The 6772-nt window shown below is 44.6% G+C and overlaps 1 protein-coding gene across 1 annotated transcript in view; it reads left to right on the top strand.

Annotated features, from left to right (window-relative positions):
- CNTN5 (contactin 5) overlaps nucleotides 1-6772 on the top strand; it is a 626057-nt gene that overhangs the window by 364371 nt on the left and 254914 nt on the right. The gene's annotated exons all lie outside the window — the stretch shown is intronic.

Here is a 6772-nt window from a genome sequence, read left to right as displayed (position 1 = left end):
CAGAATGCCAGGGCAGTATAATACCCACAAAGTGACCCATTTTGGAAAGAAGAGACCCCAAGGTATTCGCTGATGGGCATAGTGAGTTCATAGAACTTTTTATTTTTTGTCACAAGTTAGTGGAATATGAGACTTTGTAAGAAAAAAAAAAAAAAAAAAAAATCATCATTTTCCGCTAACTTGTGACAAAAAATAAAAAGTTCTATGAACTCACTATGCCCATCAGCGAATACCTTAGGGTGTGTACTTTCAGAAATGGGGTCATTTGTGGGGTGTTTGTACTGTCTGGCCATTGTAGAACCTCAGGAAACATGACAGGTGCTCAGAAAGTCAGAGCTGCTTCAAAAAGCGGAAATTCACATTTTTGTACCATAGTTTATAAACGCTATAACTTTTACCCAAACCATTTTTTTTTTACCCAAACATTTTTTTTTTATCAAAGACATGTAGAACAATATGTCGTGGATGTCGTTTTTTTTGCAAAATTTTACAACTGAAAGTGAAAAATGTCATTTTTTTGCAAAAAAATCGTTAAATTTCGATTAATAACAAAAAAAGTAAAAATGTCAGCAGCAATGAAATACCACCAAATGAAAGCTCTATTAGTGAGAAGAAAAGGAGGTAAAATTCATTTGGGTGGTAAGTTGCATGACCGAGCAATAAACGGTGAAAGTAGTGTAGGTCAGAAGTGTAAAAAGTGGCCTGGTCTTTCAGGGTGTTTAAGCACTGGGGGCTGAGGTGGTTAAAGGGGTTGTCCGGGTTCAGAGCTGAACCCGGACATCCCTCCATTTTCACCCCGGCAGCCCTCCTGACATGAGCATCGGAGCAGTTCATGCTCTTATGCTCTCCAGGGCAGGGCAAAGGCATTTTTAGGAGTTCCGGTGACGTACCGGGGCTCTCCATGGGGCTGATAGGAACCCCGGTGACGTCACCGGCACTGATGGGCGGGATTTAGCTCTGCCCTAGCCAGTAAAACGGTTAGGGCAGAGCTAAAGCCCGCCCCTCAGAGCCGGTGACGTCACTGAACACACTGCCGGACGGAAGTTACTGCCCGGCAGTGTGTTATTGAAAACAAAAGAACCCGTACACTGCGCAATTTAGCGCAGGGCCCTGGAGTACATCGGAGCATGAGATGCTCTCATGCTAGCCTCAGGGGGGCTGCCTGGGTGAAAATAAGGGTGTGTCCGGGTTCAGCTCTGAACCCGGACAACCCCTTTAACCACCTCCGGACCGCCTAACGCAGGATAGCGTTCCGGAGGTGGCAGCGCTGCGCACAGTCACGCATATACGCGTCATCTCGCGAGACGCGAGACTTCCTGTGAACGCGCGCACACAGGCGCGCGCGCTCACAGGAACGGAAGGTAAGAGAGTTGATCTCCAGCCTGCCAGCGGCGATCGTTCGCTGGCAGGCTGGAGATGTGTTTTTTTTAACCCCTAACAGGTATATTAGACGCTGTTTTGATAACAGCGTCTAATATACCTGCTACCTGGTCCTCTGGTGGTCCCCTTTGTTTGGATCGACCACCAGAGGACACAGGTAGCTCAGTAAAGTAGCACCAAGCACCACTACACTACACTACACCCCCCCCCCCCCGTCACTTATTAACCCCTTATTAGCCCCTGATCACCCCTGATCACCCCTGATCACCCCTGATCACCCCATATAGACTCCCTGATCACCCCCTGTCATTGATTACCCCCCTGTCATTGATCAACCCCCTGTAAAGCTCCATTCAGACGTCCGCATGATTTTTACGGATCCACTGATAGATGGATCGGATCCGCAAAACGCATCCGGACGTCTGAATGAAGCCTTACAGGGGCGTGATCAATGACTGTGGTGATCACCCCATATAGACTCCCTGATCACCCCCCTGTCATTGATTACCCCCCTGCCATTGATTACCCCCCTGTAAAGCTCCATTCAGATGTCCGCATGATTTTTACGGATGCACTGATACATGGATCGGATCCGCAAAACGCATCCGGTCGTCTGAATGAAGCCTTACAGGGGCATGATCAATGACTGTGGTGATCACCCCCCTGTCATTGATTACCCCCCTGTAAAGCTCCATTCAGATGTCCGCATGATTTTTACGGATGCACTGATAGATGGATCGGATCCGCAAAACGCATCCGGACGTCTGAATGAAGCCTTACAGGGGCATGATCAATGACTGTGGTGATCACCCCATATAGACTCCCTGATCACCCCCCTGTCATTGATTACCCCCCTGTCATTGATCACCCCCCTGTAAAGCTCCATTCAGATGTCCGCATGATTTTTACGGATGCACTGATAGATGGATCGGATCCGCAAAACGCATCCGGACGTCTGAATGAAGCCTTACAGGGGCGTGATCAATGACTGTGGTGATCACCCCATATAGACTCCCTGATCACCCCCCTGTAAAGCTCCATTCAGATGTCCGCATGATTTTTACGGATGCACTGATAGATGGATCGGATCCGCAAAACGCATCCGGTCGTCTGAATGAAGCCTTACAGGGGCATGATCAATGACTGTGGTGATCACCCCCCTGTCATTGATTACCCCCCTGTAAAGCTCCATTCAGATGTCCGCATGATTTTTACGGATGCACTGATAGATGGATCGGATCCGCAAAACGCATCCGGACGTCTGAATGAAGCCTTACAGGGGCATGATCAATGACTGTGGTGATCACCCCATATAGACTCCCTGATCACCCCCCTGTCATTGATTACCCCCCTGTCATTGATTACCCCCCTGTAAAGCTCCATTCAGATGTCCGCATGATTTTTACGGATGCACTGATAGATGGATCGGATCCGCAAAACGCATCCGGACGTCTGAATGAAGCCTTACAGGGGCATGATCAATGACTGTGGTGATCACCCCATATAGACTCCCTGATCACCCCCCTGTAAAGCTCCATTCAGATGTCCGCATGATTTTTACGGATGCACTGATAGATGGATCGGATCCGCAAAACGCATCCGGTCGTCTGAATGAAGCCTTACAGGGGCATGATCAATGACTGTGGTGATCACCCCCCTGTCATTGATAACCCCCCTGTAAAGCTCCATTCAGATGTCCGCATGATTTTTACGGATGCACTGATAGATGGATCGGATCCGCAAAACGCATCCGGACGTCTGAATGAAGCCTTACAGGGGCATGATCAATGACTGTGGTGATCACCCCATATAGACTCCCTGATCACCCCCCTGTCATTGATTACCCCCCTGTCATTGATTACCCCCCTGTCATTGATTACCCCCCTGTAAAGCTCCATTCAGATGTCCGCATGATTTTTACGGATGCACTGATAGATGGATCGGATCCGCAAAACGCATCCGGACGTCTGAATGAAGCCTTACACGGGCGTGATCAATGACTGTGGTTATCACCCCATATAGACTCCCTGATCACCCCCCTGTCATTGATCACCCCCCTGTCATTGATCACCCCCCTGTCATTGATCACCCCTCTGTAAGGCTCCATTCAGATATTTTTTTGGCCCAAGTTAGCGGAATTATTTTTTTTTTTTCTTACAAAGTCTCATATTCCACTAACTTGTGTCAAAAAATAAAATCTCACATGAACTCACCATACCCCTCACGGAATCCAAATGCGTAAAATTTTTTAGACATTTATATTCCAGACTTCTTCTCACGCTTTAGGGCCCCTAGAATGCCAGGGCAGTATAAATACCCCACATGTGACCCCATTTCGGAAAGAAGACACCCCCAGGTATTCCGTGAGGGGCATATTGAGTCCATGAAAGATTGAAATTTTTGTCCCAAGTTAGCGGAACGGGAGACTTTGTGAGAAAAAAATTAAAAATATCAATTTCCGCTAACTTGTGCCAAAAAAAAAAAATTTCTATGAACTCGCCATGCCCCTCATTGAATACCTTGGGGTGTCTTCTTTCCAAAATGGGGTCACATGTGGGGTATTTATACTGCCCTGGCATTCTAGGGGCCCCAAAGCGTGAGAAGAAGTCTGGTATCCAAATGTCTAAAAATGCCCTCCTAAAAGGAATTTGGGCACCTTTGCGCATCTAGGCTGCAAAAAAGTGTCACACATCTGGTATCGCCGTACTCAGGAGAAGTTGGGGAATGTGTTTTGGGGTGTCATTTTACATATACCCATGCTGGGTGAGAGAAATATCTTGGTCACATGCCAACTTTGTATAAAAAATTGGGAAAAGTTGTCTTTTGCCAAGATATTTCTCTCACCCAGCATGGGTATATGTAAAATGACACCCCAAAACACATTCCCCAACATCTCCTGAATACGGCGATACCACATGTGTGACACTTTTTTGCAGCCTAGGTGGGCAAAGGGGCCCATATTCCAAAGAGCACCTTTAGGATTTCACAGGTCATTTACCTACTTACCACACATTAGGGCCCCTGGAAAATGCCAGGGCAGTATAACTACCCCACAAGTGACCCCATTTTGGAAAGAAGACACCCCAAGGTATTCCGTGAGGGGCATGGCGAGTTCCTAGAATTTTTTATTTTTTGTCACAAGTTAGTGGAAAATGCTTATTTTTTTTTTATTTTTTTTTTTCATACAAAGTCTCATATTCCACTAACTTGTGACAAAAAATAAAAACTTCCATGAACTCACTATGCCCATCAGCGAATACCTTGGGGTCTCTTCTTTCCAAAATGGGGTCACTTGTGGGGTAGTTATACTGCCCTGGCATTCTAGGGGCCCAAATGTGTGGTAAGGAGTTTGAAATCAAATTCTGTAAAAAATGACCTGTGAAATCCGAAAGGTGCTCTTTTGAATATGGGCCCCTTTGCCCACCTCGGCTGCAAAAAAGTGTCACACATCTGGTATCTCCGTAATCGGGAGAAGTTGGGGAATGTGTTTTGGGGTGTCATTTTACATATACCCATGCTGGGTGAGAGAAATATCTTGGCAAAAGACAACTTTTCCCATTTTTTTACACAAAGTTGGCATTTGACCAAGATATTTATCTCACCCAGCATGGGTATATGTAAAAAGACACCCCAAAACACATTCCTCAACTTCTCCTGAATACAGAGATACCAGATGTGTGACACTTTTTTGCAGCCTAGGTGGGCAAAGGGGCCCACATTCCAAAGAGCACCTTTCGGATTTCACAGGTCATTTACCTACTTACCACACATTTGGGCCCCTAGAATGCCAGGGCAGTATAACTACCCCACAAGTGACCCCATTTTGGAAAGAAGAGACCCCAAGGTATTCGCTGATGGGCATAGTGAGTTCATGGAAGTTTTTATTTTTTGTCACAAGTTTGTGGAATATGAGACTTTGTATGAAAAAAAAAAAAAAAAAAAAATCATCATTTTCCACTAACTTGTGACAAAAAATAAAAAATTCTAGGAACTCGCCATGCCCCTCACGGAATACCTTGGGGTGTCTTCTTTCCAAAATGGGGTCACTTGTGGGGTAGTTATACTGCCCTGGTATTCTAGGGGCCCAAATGTGTGGTAAGGAGTTTGAAATCAAATTCAGGAAAAAATGAGGAGTGAAATCCGAAAGGTGCTCTTTGGAATATGGGCCCCTTTGCCCACCTAGGCTGCAAAAAAGTGTCACACATCTGGTATCCCCGTACTCAGGAGAAGTTGAGGAATGTGTTTTGGGGTGTCTTTTTACATATACCCATGCTGGGTGAGATAAATATCTTGGTCAAATGACAACTGTGTATAAAAAAATGGGAAAAGTTGTCTTTTGCCAAGATATTTCTCTCACCCAGCATGGGTATATATAAAATGACACCCCAAAACACATTCCCCACCTTCTCCTGAGTACGGAGATACCAGATGTGTGACACTTTTTTGCAGCCTAGGTGGGCAAAGGGGCCCATATTCCAAAGAGCACCTTTCGGATTTCACAGGTCATTTTTTACAGAATTTGATTTCAAACTCCTTACCACACATTTGGGCCCCTAGAATGCCAGGGCAGTATAACTACCCCACAAGTGACCCCATTTTGGAAAGAAGAGACCCCAAGGTATTCGCTGATGGGCATAGTGAGTTCATAGAACTTTTTATTTTTTGTCACAAGTTAGTGGAATATGAGACTTTGTAAGAAAAAAAAAAAAAAAAAATCATCATTTTCCGCTAACTTGTGACAAAAAATAAAAAGTTCTATGAACTCACTATGCCCATCAGCGAATACCTTAGGGTGTGTACTTTCAGAAATGGGGTCATTTGTGGGGTGTTTGTACTGTCTGGGCATTGTAGAACCTCAGGAAACATGACAGGTGCTCAGAAAGTCAGAGCTGCTTCAAAAAGCGGAAATTCACATTTTTGTACCATAGTTTGTAAACGCTATAACTTTTACCCAAACCATTTTTTTTTTACCCAAACATTTTTTTTTTATCAAAGACATGTAGAACTATAAATTTAGAGCAAAATTTCTATATGGATGTCGTTTTTTTTTGCAAAATTTTACAACTGAAAGTGAAAAATGTCATTTTTTTGCAAAAAAATCGTTAAATTTCGATTAATAACAAAAAAAGTAAAAATGTCAGCAGCAATGAAATACCACCAAATGAAAGCTCTATTAGTGAGAAGAAAAGGAGGTAAAATTCATTTGGGTGGTAAGTTGCATGACCGAGCAATAAACGGTGAAAGTAGTGTAGGTCAGAAGTGTAAAAAGTGGCCTGGTCTTTCAGGGTGTTTAAGCACTGGGGGCTGAGGTGGTTAAAGGGGTTCCGAGGTGGGCGACTGATGTAATAAATTGAATGGGTGAACTAAAGTACCAAGAAAGAATACTAAAAGC

The sequence above is a fragment of the Bufo bufo genome, chromosome 3 (genome assembly GCF_905171765.1).
Source record: "Bufo bufo chromosome 3, aBufBuf1.1, whole genome shotgun sequence".
Lineage (NCBI taxonomy): Eukaryota > Metazoa > Chordata > Amphibia > Anura > Bufonidae > Bufo > Bufo bufo.
The sequence above is the reverse complement of the archived record's forward strand: the minus strand, read 5'-3'. Positions and strand labels throughout refer to the sequence as shown.